A 17,288-nucleotide genomic window follows, 5' to 3' on the forward strand; every position below is an offset into this window, starting at 1 on the left:
TACAAGTACATTTTTAAAAAGCCAATGTTTAGCTAGATCCCAGAACTGAAAAAGACCTGAATTTTAATTTCAACTTTTAACATTTATTTTATATTGGAGTATAAGTGATAAATAATGCTGTTAATTTCAAGTGTACAGCAAAGTGACTCACTTATACATATACATGTATCTGTTCTTTTTCAAATTATTTTCCCGTGTAAGTTGCATAATTTTGAACAGAGACCCTTGTGCTATAGAGTAGGTCTTTACTGTTTTTCCACTTTAAATATAGCAATGTACACGTGTTGTGAATTCAGTTTTATAATAAATGTGTGATGTCAGTGAGAAAGTAAAATGTGTGTTCATAAGTCGCTTAGCATTTTGCATCCATCATTATTTCAGCATGACTTAACCTGAAATAAGTAATATAAAAATGATATTATGTTTTAAATTAAATTTATATTATCATTTCTGCAGGTTAAGATTCATGTTTGCAGCATGTAAATATAATGGTAAAAATTTTCAGTATTAGATCTCAATGGCTGATTTTGATAGGAGACTATGACAGGATCATTTTTATATTTGACATCAATCCTTCTGACTGCTCTGATGAAGGGATGGGACAAGGACAAGAGTCTTAAGCAGTGACATCTGTTAAGAAGTCAATCCAAATGAGTGATGATCAGTGCTTGGTTCTTGTTAACTGTACCGGATATATTAGAAATAAGGATAAATTAGAAACACATTGTACAAAAGGAGTGAACAAGGACTACCTTTGTATCTTGCAAATTTTCCTCTGTCAATATTTCCTAAAGTAAGGTCCCCATATCTATAGGCTCAATGCACTGCTGCTGCTGCTGCTGCTAAGTCGCTTCAGTCGTGTCGGACTCTAGTGAATATATTTTTGCTCAGTTTTCTATTCCTGAATTATACCACTGGTTTCCCCAGGTGGCGCCAGTGGTAAAGAATCTGCCTACCAAGGCAGAATACATAAAAGACATGGGTTCAATCCCTGGGTTGAGAAGGTCCCCTGGAGAAGGAAATGGCAACCCACTCCAGTATTCTTGGCTGGGAAATCCCATAGACAGAGGATCCTGGTGGGCCACAGTCCATGGGGACACAAAGATTTGGATATGATTGAGCACACATGCACACAAATTGATACTGTGAAGAGAAGGGTAGACATCCAGGCATCCCAGGGTCTGCTTTTTATTATTAATAACGTGTATACAGTCCTGGAGAATACTACAATATTTACTTTAGTTGCTTACTATGCTGTCTCTTATTAGTATAAATACTGCCAAGCATGACTTACACAGCAATGGATATCTTAGTGCACTTGAGTGTCTGAGACCTGTCTTCAAATTTTAAACATATCCAAATTTCATGCAGATTTTTCTAGCCAAGATTGTGTTTAGTTTTGTTTTCCTTAATTTATTTTTAATCTGCAAAACGTAAGCACTGTTGTGAGTGGGTGGGGCGAAATTGAAGAATGGATTCTATTTTCGGAAGCTTGAATGCTGACCCTTACAAGCCATTTTGTATGTGAGACTGAATGTGAACTAAAACTTAGAATTCATTGACATTGTATGTTTCAATCCCTACTGAAGATTAAGATATTTATCAGACTGAGTCTTTTAAATAGGGAGTTTTGCATCCAATGAAATCGTTTATCTATCTCTCAAAATTAAATACTCTGTTCAATAGATAAACTTCCAAAAGATGTCTCTAATAACAGCAAAGTAAAAGCTGATGGTGTGTATTCACGTTTTCATGTAAAATTTGGTCTTACTTGATTTCTTCATTTAATTTGCTACCAGCAGTGTTCTACATGCCTTGGTGCATATTAATACAATTTATTTGCGCCTGTTAATAGCATGTTTTCTTAAATAAATCACTTTGCTATTGTAGCATTATTTTCTCATTGAAATATTTAATTGGCTGGACATATTGCTTCAATAATTATCACACTGTCATTTCTTTAAGAAAGAATGGAAGGCTTGAAAATAATTTGATTTACCAATAATTATGCTACAAACACATTTCCCAACGAGGGCAATAATTAAGTCCCTGCTAACCAATAAGATGGTTTTGCAGAATGAATGAATCGCTTTCCTAAATATTTTAATTGGTTCACTAAAAATATGCTGAATGAGGAAAAGAGTAAGGGTTATCTTAAATATCATAAGGGGTTTCTTTGCATTGATTCATCTTTCCAACCCAAGGATTGAATCCGCATCTCCAGGGTCTCCTGCACTGGGAACAAGATTCGTTACTACTGAGCCATCATCAGCCCAGGGCTCAACCCGGGTCTCCTCTATCGGGAGTGTGGTCTTAGCCACTGGACCACCAGGGAAGCCCAATGTTCTTTTCATTTTACACTTCTTCTTTTTCTATGTAGATAAGTCATTTTAAAAATAATAACCCATAATTTGATTTACTTTTCTAAATTATAGAAATTTCTTGAAATTAATGTATTTTTGAAAATAGCAATTTCTATCAAAATTTAGAGTCTCTAACAAAAATATATATCCTCATATTTTATTAATAAAACATCTATGGAAGATTTAATAATATAAGCCAAGGGCTGTGTGAACAAGGAACAGTCGTGTTGCCCATTTCCAGATCTGGGCATAAACATTTTTAATGAGTGCTACAGACTTTTTCCCCAGAAATAATAAGCATAATTTTTAAATAAGAATATATGATGTTTATATAAATTACTTATTTAAAAAATCTGATGTAAATTATGTCTCATTAAAGCATTGGGTAGTTGTAATTCCAAGAATGTGAGTAAAATGCTAATGTTCAGTCATTAGTAAAATAAGAAAGGAAAAATTACCACATAAGAAACATATGGGATCAAAATCTTTCTAACAGAAATAAAATATAAACATAACACAAGATGTCAATAACCACAGCTTTTTAAAAATAATCTAATTCAAAATTATAGGATAGAAAATTGTGCTCTTTCTTCAAAACACAGGTTTTACTCAGTATTAATGTTTGTAGGAGGTGGCATTCAGATGAAGGATTAAATTGAAGTTCCATCTGCCTGAATTTAGAAGTTATTAACAATATTAAAATGCCTTAGTACTCTGGTTTAGAAAAAGAGGGTGTATACACCTGTGTCCTGTCTGACATTGCTTTTTTGCCGAAATGAAATTATGGATGAATTGTCGCTAATAGAAATGTTCACTGCAAAAAATAGAATGCTGCTGAGTGCACCAAGGCATTCACCACTATCAGAAATGTAAAATATCACTCTAGAAAATGCCATTTTAATGTAGCATAAAATAATGCAATTTAATCTCTAAGCAGGTGTGACACTAATAGGAAGTGAGTATAGTTACTCCTCAATCTCATTCAGTCAGCAATCTCTATAATATTTACTTTATTATGAATGTGTTATTTTATTACATCAACTGATTCATTCATTTATAAGGCTAGCCTTTTCATTTCCCTATAAACTGTACATTATATTTGCAATTAAGAGAAAAAGTATTTGATGAATAAGGCTTTCTCATACATTAAACTGTTGAAATGGCAAATAAGAATATTCTGTACCAGATGGTCAAAGATGGTCAGCCGAAAGTAAAGCTTTCTCTGAGTTAGATTAAGGATGTAATTCCTGATAGGGAGCTATGTCCAATAACTATATATTAACTAGCTGTCCAATACTATATTTTAATACACAAACTTTATGATTGGTAGCATATTTTATTTAAATCGAGACTATTTCCATGTGTTTCAGTACGTCTTTTATCATACCAAGATGCTAAAATGTATTTATAACTGAAATTTTTGTCACCTAGCTAATATAAAATTGTGGTTTAAATTTTACAGATGTCAACTCTATCATGGAGAAATCACAGTTATACATCATATTTTCTTTACCAATATTTGCTGTTTTTAAAATACAAATGAACTTTATGTATTTATGTCACTGACAAATGATTTCCTGAGTCTTTAAAATGAAAATTCAGATGCAAGTTTATGGAAAAATGGATATAAACTCAAATATATTCTGAATTATACACTTTCAAAATGTATTTATATTTTTCCAATAAATGTACCCATACTTTAAAATAGAAATACTCTTTAAAAATTTATATATCTATGACATATATATATATGTGTATATATATACACATACATATTTATTTTTGCCCATACATATGTATTTTAATACAAGTAAAGACAGATGAAGATTACATAGAATTTTTAAAAAGTTACCATCTATAAAATTTAGATCAAATCTAACATAAAATAAAAACATCAATATAGATAATTTGAAAGTTAAAAGGATATCCAACTGCATACTCCTCTTAATGAACAATTTTTAATATCATAAAAATGAGTATATGGGATAACTATTTTTCTTTTATTCCTGACACTATACTTCTCTATATCAGTCTTTGGGAGGTGACTGTCTATCAACTGTCTTGTATTTTTGTATGTCCTGTCTCACATGCTAGTAAAGTAATGCTCAAAATTCTCCAAGCCAGGCTTCAGCAATACGTGAACCATGAACTTCCAGATGTTCAAGGTGGTTTTAGAAAAGGCAGAGAAACCAGAGATCAAATTGCCAACATCTGCTGGATCATGGAAAAAGCAAGATAGTTCCAGAAAACCATCTATTTCTGCTTTATTGACTATACCAAAGCCTTTGACTGTGTGGATCACAATAAACTGTGGAAAATTCTGAAAGAGATGGGAATACCAAACCACCTGACCTGCCTCTTGAGAAACCTGTATACAGATCAGGAAGCAACAGTTAGAACTGGAATTGTAACAACAGATTGGTTCCAAATAGGAAAAGGAGTATGTCAAGGCTGTATATTGTCACCCTGCTTATTTAACTTCTATGCAGTGTACATCATGAGAAACACTGGGCTGGAAGAAGCACAAGCTAGAATCAAGATTGTTGGGAGAAATATCAATAACCTCAGATATGCAGATGATACCACCCTTATGGCAGAAAGTGAAGAGGAACTAAAAAGCCTCTTGATGAAAGTGAAAGTGGAGAGTGAAAAAGTTGGCTTAAAGCTCAACATTCAGAAAACGAAGATCATGGCATCTGGGCCCATCACTCCATGGGAAATAGATGGGGAAACAGTGGAAACAGTGTCAGACTTTATTTTTGGGGCTCCAAAATCATGGCAGATGTTGACTGCAGCCATGAAATTAAAAGCCATTCAAATGCTAAGGGTACAATGGAAAATCTGCCCCCAATTTCTCTCTAGCTTTTAGAGTTCCTGAAATCTAATCCTGTGAACACCCTTGAACCTTGCCTCAACCTCTCTGAACTCTCATCACACATGTTAAATGAAGGACTAGGTCTATGTGACTCTCCTGATCCCTTCCAGCTTCAAAGGTTTGTAATTCCATGATATTTTTCATTTGAAATTGGGGTACCATAGAAAACAAAGTCATCTCAAATGTATTCCAGGCATAAAGTAAGAATTTCTAGAACCACTAATGCTTTCCGGTTGAAGTTTCTCTAAAATGTTGACAGATGTGGAGAGAGCATTATCGAAGGCTTAATTTTACATTTGCATTCAGATCTGCTGTTGCAATGGGGGCATTTTTATAAAATAAAAATGTGTTACTGCTGTTCTTGGGAAAAAAAATAAAAGATGCTTACTCCTTGGAAGGAAAGTTATGACCAACCTGGACAGCATATTGAAAAGCAGAGACATTACTTTGCCAACAAAGGTCCGTCTAGTCTAGGCTATGGTTTTTCCAGTGGTCATGTATGGATGTGAGAGTTGGGCTGTGAAGAAAGCTGAGCACCGAAGAATTGATGCTTTTGAACTGTGGTGTTGGAGAAGATTCTTGAGAGTCCCTTGGACTGCAAGGAGATCCAGCCAGTCCATTCTAAAGGAGATCAGCCCTGGGTGTTCATTGGAAGGACTGATGTTGAAGCTGAAACTCCAATACTTTGGCCACCTCATGCGAAGAGTTGACTCATTGGAAAAGACTGATGCTGGGAGGGGTTGGGGACAGGAGGAGAAGGGGACGACAGAGGATGAGATGGCTGGATGGCATCACTGACTCGATGGACATGAGTTTGAGTGAACTCCAGGAGTTGGTGATGGACAGGGAGGCCTGGCATGCTGCGATTCATGGGGTCGAAAAGAGTTGGACATGACGGAGCGACTGAACTGAACTGAACTGATGAGCAAAGAAACACTGTCTTTGCCATAAAATACATTTTCAAGGGTGTTTTTAGAGAAATTAGTTTTGGAAGACAAAGATAATGACTGTCTTTGGAGCAAATAGCAGGTGTGTGTTTACTGTCAAGTATAGTAAAGGTAGGTCACTTCCTGGAACAAAGAATAGACATGCTTACCACCCATTACAAAGGATTCAAAGAAGCAAACAGAGTGAAATAGAACTAGTAGATTCAGAGAATAGGCTGACCATTCCAAGATGGAAGAGGGGTTGTGGGTGGCCAAAATCAGTGTAGGGGATAGGCCAAGAGGTATAAACTTCCAGTTTCAAAATAAGCCATGGGGATTTAACATACAACACGGGGACTACTGTCAAATAACATCGTACTGCAAATGTGAAAGTTGCTAAGAGAGTAAATCTTAAACACCACACATACATACACAAAAAAAGTTTTGTAGCTCTGTATGAATGCATATGGGCTCCCCAGGTGGCACTTGTAGTCAGTAATCTGCCAATGCAGGTGATGCAAGAGATGCAAGTAAATCCCTGGGTCCAGAAGGTCCCCTGGAGGAGGGCACAGTTACCCACTCCAGTATTTTTTCTTGGCTGTAGAATCCCATGGACAGAGGAGGCTGGCAGGCTACAGTTCATAGGGTTGCAAAGAGTTGGACATGACTGAAGTGACTAACACACAAGCATGGTGACATACGGTAGCAAGAATTATTGTGATGACCATTTTGAAATCTATATAAATGTCAAATCATTGTGTTATACACCTGAAACTAATATAATTTTGTCAATTATAATTCCAAAAAATATTTTTAAAATTTTAAAAATGTCAGACTGCCCAAAACACTGAATACAAACCAGTGTGTATGCAGGCACTTACATGGGCCTACCTGCATCTCTACCGTGGGACTCAGGGGTGGGGACAGGGGGCAAGGGAAACGGAGGGCAAGGTGCCAAAGTTCATGATGCTTGCTGTGCCATTAGTGATAAAGGTCTTTGCCTCTGTCCTTAATTTCTTGTGACGCATGTCAGCATCCATGAAGCTGTGTCAGGCTAAACTGTTAGCTTGAAGATCGGAAAGACCCCAGATCCATAATGTTAACTTTGTCTGTGAGGATGGGATGTTGGCAGAGGCAGAGCTTCCAGGAAGAGCTGTTGGACAGCCCTGAGGAGTGGGTTCAGGAATATAAGACACTTTCAGAGATCTGTTAGTGGATGCTCTCAGCTCGGTGAAAAGTGCATAGCTGGGGATGGAGAGAAGGTTGGGTTATCCACTGTTATACCTGCTAATGAATAAGAGTTAAATTGATGTGGAGGGGCTGAGCAGTGAGAAGTGTGATTTAAGTGAGAGGTGTGATTTAAATGTGCTGCTCAGATGGTGTCTTTGGTTTTAGGTTCTGGGTAGACAGAAGAAAGGTCGAAATTATGACTTTGGGTCATCAAGCCTAGAGGTCCAAACCAAAAAGCAAAATGACTGTGGCTGCTGACCCCAGGAGTCTCCAAAATGAAAATAAACACCAAAAGTTATTGCTGGTGTCCAGTCACTAAGTCGTGTCCGACTCTTTGTGACCCCATGACTGCAGCATGCCAGGCTCCACTGTCCTCCACCATCTCCCAGAGTTTGCTCAAATTCATGTCCATTGACTCAGTGATGCTATCCAACCATCTCATCCTCTGCTGCCCTCTTTTCCTTTTGTCCTTAATCTTTCCCAGCATCAGGGTCTTTTCCAAAGAGTCGGCTCTTCCCATCAGGTGGCCAAAGTATTGGAGCTTCGGCTTCAGCATGAGTTAGTATGCAGTAAAGAGCTTTGAGTCAATCAAAGACTTTAGAAGTTCATTTGGTTAAGGTTTAAGTGGTAAATAGGCCAAGAAAACTGACAGGAAGTGTGCCAAGCCTATTAGTATGAAGCCCCTCTCTACTTCTTCATTCCCTGATCTTTCCATCCTTCCTAACTAGAGCTCAGTTGCTTTAAAGAGAAAGATGATTGAAGTGTAAATGAGCTCTCCTTGTTCCTGGAAGAGACAGAAGGTCATCCAGGTATGCTGGTGAAGAGGAGGGATGGAAACTGTTATAGCTTTGCTGGGTACAGGTACCAAAGTCACCACACAAGCAGGTTTAGGAGGGAAGAAGACATGAAAACTCAACGGAGGGAAATTAGGTTAAGGGGACGGTGGAGAAGGGAAGCTAAGGTGACTTTGTGGGTGGGCATCTAGAGCAAATTCAGTAGACTGCTATTCTAATGTTCTCTGCTGAATATACAAGTAGCAATGATGTGTTTTGTGTTTGCACATCCTTGGGACATATGGATTAGAGAAGATTCTCCCACTCAGGGTTTGCCACTCTGAGAAGTGTTAGGGAAGTATCACACTTGCTCCCCACCACCACCTTCAACCTGTTCCATCCCCAAGAATCAAAGGGGAACAATGTAGTAAACCCAGGAAAAAAGAGAAACGAATCAGTTTTATTTAACTTCCTAATGGCTGCTGGAGTACTGAGAGCCCGTCCCCTGTGCAACAGTGCCCCCTATTGGACACAGCCACCAACTCCAGCACTAGTGGTGTGGTGCTTTTAGATGCTTAGTTGTATCTGAGTCTTGAGACCCCACGGACTGTAGCCCCCCAGGCTCCTCTGTCTATGGGATTTTCCAAGCAAGAATACTGGAGTGGATTGTCATTTCCTTCTCCAGGGGGAGCTTCCCAACCCAGGGATTGAACCCCAGTCTTTTGTGCTGCAGATGGTCTCTTGTATTGCAGGCAGATTCTTTACCGACTGACTGAGCTATCAGGGGAACTGTCTTTTGGAGGGGAAAAATTGCTTCAGTGGGTATTTATATGAAAAAAGCGGCAGCTATCTCTTTGGGAGAAGATTTGCTTCCCTGGTGGCTCATATAGTAAAGAATTTGACTGCAATCCAGGTTCAATCCCTGGGTCTGGGTTTGATCCCTGGGTCTGGAAGATCCCCTGGAGAAGGGAATGACAACCCACTCTAGTATTCTTTCCTGGAGGATGCCATGGACAGAGAAGCCTGGCAGGCTACAGCCCTTGGGGTCACAAAGAGTTGGACACGATTGAGTGGACTAACACTTTACCTCCACTGCAGTACTTGAATGAGAACCACTGGATCAGAAAAGCTCTTGATTTACAGAGGTTCCCTTAAATGCCTGGGACTGGTTCACTGGTGGTTTAGCTTAGCTGAAACCCAAGGTTATCTATGAGACTGCTGCACAATTCAATGTAAGCACCAGGTAGGAAGAGCCAAAAATTGATTTGAGTTCAGTGTTCAGTCAACAGAACTTAGGATCATTCTCCAAGTGCTGGTAGATGTGAAGTTTGGCAAAATTTGTCACAGTTTCACTTATCCTTGGGTTTCGCTGTTGCTCTCTCTGAGTCTATCATTTACAAAACTACAGATTGGCCAGTTAAACATTCCCCTCTTAAGAGCTGCAAAATGGAAACAAACTGTTGCTATTGATTGAACAGTCTGTGTCATTCACGTAGATGTCTTTTTAGAAATACAACTGATTGGGATGTTCTTGGAGCCTGCTCTACCTACTCAGATTGCCACTTCTGATAACTAACTAGATCCATCTTCCTGGAGGACTGAGTAACAGATCCATCATAGCAAGGGCTATGATACGATGCAGAGGTCCCCACTGCACACGAGATGTGTGACTCCTAAAAAGTGCCTGGCCATGGAGGCTGACTCATCACATAAAGAGTAATCCTAACCCACTGTGGCAGTCTTTGCCCTCCTCTCTGGACTTCCAATAGTGACTTTTCAATGTTAATTCTTTTTCAGGTTGCAGTGCTAGTTGTTTCTTTTTCTTTTTCTTTTTTTAATCCAATCATCTGACTCCAGCAGTGACCTCCTGTCCTTGGAAACTTACCTGTGTTATGATTTTGACTCTTCAGATCATTTGCAGCCTGTTTTGTCTTTTCTCATAAAAGCCCCTGAACAAAGGGTTATTAGTAAAGAGTAATGAGGAATACAAAAATCTATTTTTGGACATTATAAAAACCTAAACAATTAACTAAAAATGATTTCTGACTCTATTGTCTTCCTCACTTCCTTTTCCCCACATCTCAAAAAGTCTGAGTGAATGCATGCATAACCGCAAATAAGGATGGTCTCCTCTCAGTTAAATGGTAAATGTATTATTGACTTTTCCTCATTCTATCTCACTCTCCCCCAACTTTGGTACTCCTCAAGGGACTTTGGTAAGCATTCTAGATTTTCTGTGGGGAATCAAAGAGATTACATATTTGGGAAAAAGTGAAGCAGAACTAGAAAATCCAACTGTCAAGGCCCAAGGTTTAAATCATCTGGATAATCAGTTTGGATTACAGTAGCCTTGATTATTACAGTAGTCCTCAACTAAACATTGGCAAGCAAAGTTAATTTCTGTTGTCATGGAGAAGAACATTATCAGATAAAACAGAGAAGTCTTATCTAACCTATATAAAGATCTAAAAATCGATAAGAAAAATTTTGATAAATAATGGAAGAAATAGCAAAAGCTCCAATGAGAATCTTTCAAAAGGTGTCCAGATGGCTAATAAATCTATGAAAAGGCATTACAACAAATCTAATAGTATTTCTTTTAAAAATGGAGAAGAAGAAAGAGTTAATATCAGCTTCTTGTTATTCAGTTACTCAGTTGTGTTGACTCTTTGTGACCCCGTGGACTGCAGCACGCCGAGCTTCCCTGTCTTTCACCATCTCCTGAAGATGAATATCAGCTTGGCAAGGGTGAATTATTAATAGAAGTGAAAATTCAAATATCCACTTTAGAAGAATATTCAAAATTACCTACTAAATTTCAACATATGCATATCCAATGATCTAGTAATTTCACCTTATATGTATTCCCCCAAATATACATACACACATATGCATACATATGAATATCCATAGCATAATTATTCACAGCTGTCAAAACTGCAATAACATTTTCATCAAATGTAGAACAAACATGGTACATGCATGAAATAAAATTCTATGCAACAATGAAAATGAACTCATTATTACTACTCACAACTATAAGCCTCATATGAATGACTCACACACATAAAAAGAAGTGAAAGAAAGTGGACGCTAGGCGATGCCTACGTTGTGATGTCACTTGTTCATGGTTCAAAAAGTGGAAAACTCATGCACGATTTTGAACGTCAGCACATTGATTATCTTTGGGGTGGAGGGAGAAGTAATTTGGGAGAACAAATGTTGGTTTCTGAGATCCCATTACTAGTCTAATATTTGACATGGTTTATAGTTATAATGGGGTGTTCACTCTGTGAGTACTGAGTTACTAGTTATGATTTCTGCTTTTATTTCTTGTAAGTTATACAGACATAAAATTTTTAAAAATATTAAAAGCAAAATTATAAAATTTTCAGGAAGTGGCCAAAAATGAACTCTATTAAGGGCTGACAACAGAAGTCTTAATGCACATACCCAGATTTGAGTTTTCCTAGAAATTGGACATTTTTAGAACAATGTGGGAAAGTTAAAATGTATGAAGAACTATGCTGTATGTCAATGAACATGGGATACACTTGATGTCATGGCTTGGAAAGAACCTGTCTTTGACAAACCTATTATTGGAGAAGAAGATCCATTGTGAGGGATATAAAATCCTGCATGGCCAATCAGAAACTGAGAAGACTCTGCTGATCCTTGGAAGCTTCTTTCATGATTTTGCAAAATCAAATCCAGTACTAAATAGGTGAACCAGATTTTCATTGATACTAACACTAATATTAACATTAATTGAGTTTTTATTATGTAAAAAAATTAAGACAGAATAAATTACAAATTCAAAGTGCCTATCTTGTGAAGCAGCTATTAGTAATGTCTCTATTTTATAGATAAATAAGTTGAGGCACAATGAGAGCAAAATGCCACATATTGGTTAATTATGGGGAAGAAAGAAAGAGAAATCATATCTAGTACAGCTAGATTTTTTTGGCAATACTTATTTTGAAAAATTGTATTACATTATGGCTTAATGAAACACAGCATGTCAAATGACCAAAATAAATAAATAAATAAATAAATAAATAAAAATCTAATTTAATCAACAAAGCAGGCTTTTTTTATTCTCACTAATTTCATAGCATTTAGTTTGAAGGACATAATTTTAGGTGGAAATTATAATGTTCTCAATTTGAACATCATATTAACACCAAAGTAACAAATGTTATATTAAAACTCTATTAAACTAAGATTCATATAGTAATAAAATTTATTTGTAAATCATCAAAAAATAGAGTTATTACTGGCACATTTTTGAAGGCAAAAGTAATGCCACAGCTATAGCCAACAAATAGCAACTTAGCAAAAAAAAAAAAAAAAGCTGATACTGTTTGCCCTTTTAAAGTATTTTCTGAATCATCGTCTTATTGATATAATTATTGGAGGGAGACAGATTGCTTTATTCTTTCTCTTGTGCTAGTGTTGATTCCTGTAATTAATTCTGTAGCTCATCCTCAATGATAATAAATCATTTTTCCTGTAGGTTGGGTATGATTTAATAAACAGTTTTGAGGGGAAGGGAGAATGAGATTGGACTCACTGCTTTCATATCTTTCTTTTTTTATATGTAGCATAAAAACTAAATACCTTTAAATATGTAAAGAGAGGAGTAAATCACCTCTGAGAAGAACTGCACACATGATAAGGGCCAATTTCAGTTCTTCTTAATAGCAAAATTTTTCTAAGTACAGTTTGCTTTTGTAATAGATGCTGATTACACACTTTGGGTCAGCATCTCCATGGGCTACTTGGATTTGGGTGCACCTAGGATTCAGGACTGAAGAAGGCAGTGGCACCCCACTCCAGTGTCCTTGCCTGGAGAATCCCATGGATGGAGGAGCCTGGTAGGCTGCCGTCCATAGGGTCGCACAGTCGGACACGACTGAGGCAAATTAGCAGCAGCAGCAGGATTCAGGACAGGACTTCCTTGGTGGCTCAGATGGTAAAGAATCCACCTGCAATGTGGGAAACCCGGTTTTGACCCCTAGATTGGGAAGATCCTCTGGAAGAGGGCATGGCAACCCACTCCAGTATTCTTGCCTGCCTGTATAATCCCCATGGACAGAGGAGCCAGGAGGGCTACAGTCCATGGGGTCACAGAGTCAGACACTACTGAGTGACTAAGTGTGCACGCGCACACATATGCACGCACACACACACCCACACACAGGATTCAGGACAGAATAACCTAAGAATTGACTGAGGCTTTAACAGAGAGGGCTTCAATTCCAGTCTTTGAACCATTGTCATATAATAATTGTGGGTAAGTTATTTATGTATTAAAAAGCCCTGCATGTAATAGCACAGTCCATTTCTTTTTCTTTTCCACTTATGAAAAATCAATAAGCAGAAAACTCAGTAAAATAAAGTTGGGAGGCCAGATGGGGGAGCTCTCATGCCCTGAAACAATAATAGAACTGGACAGGGAAAACAAAGATGGCTCTTCTTTCCTGGCAACAATTCAGCCAACAAAAGTCATGTTTGTTTACTATAGTCCTCTCAACTTTCTGTACCCTCTATCAAAGCATTCTCTTTCCCTTGCCTTCAAAGACTTCCAAGTAGCTTGCCATGGTGGCAGACCCCAAATTGCAATTCCCTGCAGATCCTAAATAAACCTATCTTTGCTGGAGAAATAATGGGCAATCTACTTGTTTTAGGTCCACAGACTATAATTATCACTATTGTGGTTTATTACAATAATGTAGTAATTTCCCCAGTAACCTTATTATACACTATCTCGCTTCAGTCGTGTCCAACTCTGTGCGACCTCATAGACGGCAGCCCAGCAGGCTCCCTCGTCCCTGGGATTCTCCAGGCAAGAACACTGGAGTGGCTTGCCATTTCCTTCTCCAATGCATGAAAGTGAAAAGTGAAAGTGAAGTCGCTCAGTCGTGCCCAACTCTTAGCGACCCCATGGACTGCAGCCTACCAGGCTCCTTTGTCCATGGGACTTTCCCGGCAAGAGTACTGGAGTGGGATGCCATTGCCTTCTCCAACCTTATTATATCACAAGACTAATCAGATGAAGTGTATCACTTGCTATTACAAAGCAACCAGGCTTTATTATTATATCAATGAAAATTTATGTTTTTTAATTTTATTCCATTACCTAATCTGATAGAATTAAGAAAAACAAAATCTTTGTTATTGTCTTGCTGCTTCTCTTGGGTGATTGGAATGTTTAATTTAGCGGCATCCTTTCTCCCAAGTAGGTTATCATTCACCAGACTTTGTCATTCAGTGGAGAGTGACTCACTGAAGAATCAAGATTTTCAGACTGTTTTCAAACTATTTCCTCTAAAGCCAAACATGACTGAAAATAACATGTCTTTGACTCCAGTACAAGAGTTAAACTTGGGTACATTCAATGCCCTTGAAATGACTACTTGAGTGTTTAAAGACCACCCACCTGGAAGTATAACATGCAAAGAGTAAGAAGAAGACTAATTGTGCACTTAAACCACCATGTGGTGGCTAATATATTTCCTTAAGGGAGCACAGAGAGCTGCAATTGAAAATTATTTCTGACTTACAAGAATGAAAATAACTTGCCTAAAACTCAAACATAGTTTGCAGTAAAAATGTGTTTGATAGAAATACAGCAGGAAGAGGAAAACAACTCTGTTGTTTTGCCCCCTCAAGCAAAACAAACAACAAAAAAATTCAATTTGCTTTTATGCTAATTGAGGAAAGACATCAGCAATCAAGCAGTGCTGTTTTTATTGTGTATTTGTATCTGCAAGGAAAAAAACAGATAAATAATACAGCTTCATTCTATCTCAACATATTTTGCATCATGTTTACAAAATGACTGATGAAACCAGATGTCATTATTCCATAATATCCTCTAATAGTTCACATTATATAAATACATATGTGTATATGTTTCTGTGGTTCTTTTTTCAAGTAAAATAACTCTGCTTCCTACAAAAACAAGGTGCAATTTCAGTATAGAAACAAGTGGTGTACATACTTTATGTGCAATTTTCCACGTTGTATTTGCAGGCAGTAATGTGATAATACATGCTCGCCCATTTGTTTTTCTTTTATCATCTTGCCTAAAACATTAAAGAAGTTCGTATATATTTGTTTTAATATCCAAGGTGCTTAAACAGCTTCAAGTTATTGATGATTTTTAATTTCTATTTTCAAGGAAAAATTGAATTATCTGAAACAATATGATTAAAGTTTGGATTGAACACTGTCTACATGTTTCACTTATCATTTTACTAACTGTAGAATTCTGAGTAGAAACAAAAATGAAATTTCATAGATAAGAGTTAGCATAAAATTACAGGTTTGTATGAGGAAAGTCCTTGGAGAAGGGAATGGCAAACCACTTCAGTATTCTTGCCTTGAGAACCCCATAAACAGTGTGAAAAGGCAAAAAGATAGGACACCAAAAGATGAACTCCCCATGTCAGTAGGTGCCCACTGGAGAAGAGTGGAGAAATAACTCCAGAAAGAAAGAAGAGACGTAGCCAAAGAAAAAACAACACCCAATTTTGGATGTGACTCTTGAAGGAAGCAAAGTTTGATGCCGTAAAGAGCAATATTGCATAGGAACCTGGAATGTTAGATCCATGAATCCGGGCAAATTTGGAAGTGGTCAAACAGGAGATGGCAAGAGTGAATGTCAACATTTTAGGAATCAGAGAACTAAAATGGACAGGAATGGGTGAATTTAACACAGATGACTATTATATCTACTATTGTGGGCAAGAATCCCTTAGAAGGAATGAAGTACCCATCATAGTCAACAAGGGAGTCTGAAATGTAGTACTTGGGTACAATCTCAAAAACAATAGAATGATCTTTGTTCGTTTACAAGGCAAACCATTCAATATCACAGTAATTCAAGTCTATGCCTCAACAAGTAATGCTGAAGAAGCTGAAGTTGAACAGTTCTATGAAGATCTACAAGACCTTGTAAAAGTAACACCCCCAAAAAGATGTTCTTTTCATTATAGGGGACTGGAATGCAAAAGTAAGAAGTCAAGAAATACCTGGAGTAACAGGCAAACTTGGCCTTGGAGTACAGAATGAACCAGGGCAAAGATTAATAGAGTTTTGCCAAGAGAATACACTGGTAATAGCAAACACCCTCTTCCAACAACACAAGAAAAGACTACATATGGACATCACCAGATGGTCAACACGCAATCAGATTGATTATATCCTTTGCAGCCAAAGATGGACAAGCTCGATACAGTCAGCAAAAACAAGACCGGGAGCAGACTATGGCTCAGATCTTGAACACTTCATTGCCAAATTAGACTTAAATTGAAGAAAGCAGGAAAAACCACTAGACCATTTAGGTACGACCTAAATCAAATCCCTTATGATATACAGTGAAAGTGACAAATAGATTTAAGAGATTAGACCTGATAGACAGAGTGCGTGAAGAACTATGGAAGAAGGTTTATGACATTGTACAGGAGGCAGTGATCAAGACAATCCCCAAGAAAAACAAATTCAAAAAAACAAAATGGCTGTCTGAAGAGGCTTTACAAATACCTGTGAAAAGAAGAGAAGCAAAAGGCAAAGGATAAAAGGAAAGATATATCCATCTGAAGTCAGAGTTCCAAAGAATAGCAAGGAGAGATAATAAAACCTTACTTTGCAATCAATAAAAAGAAATAGAGGAAAACAATAGAATAGGAAAGACTAGAGATCACTTCAAGAAAATTAGAGATACCAAGGGAACATTTCATGCCAAGATGGGAACCATAGAGGACAGAAGTGGTATAGACCTAAAAGAAGCAGAAGCATTAAGAAGAGGTGTAAAGAATATACAGAACTATACAAAAAAGATCTTCACAACCCAGATAATCACAATGGTGTGATCACTTACCTAGAGCCAGACATCCTGAGTTCGAAGTCAAGTGGGCTGTAGAAAGCATCTCTAAGAACAAAGCTAGAGGGCATGATGGAATTCCAGTTGAGCTATTTTAAATCCTAAAAGATGATGTTGTGAAAGTGTTGCATGCCAGAAAACTTGGAAAACTCAGCAGTGGGCACAGGACTGGAAAAGATCAGTTTTCATTCCAATCCCAAAGAAAGGCATTGCCAAAGAATGTTCAAAATG

The sequence above is a fragment of the Bos grunniens genome, chromosome 20, assembly GCF_055505025.1.
Source record: "Bos grunniens cultivar Pamir isolate PY7600 chromosome 20, Bosgru_T2T1.0, whole genome shotgun sequence".
In the NCBI taxonomy this organism is placed as follows: domain Eukaryota; kingdom Metazoa; phylum Chordata; class Mammalia; order Artiodactyla; family Bovidae; genus Bos; species Bos grunniens.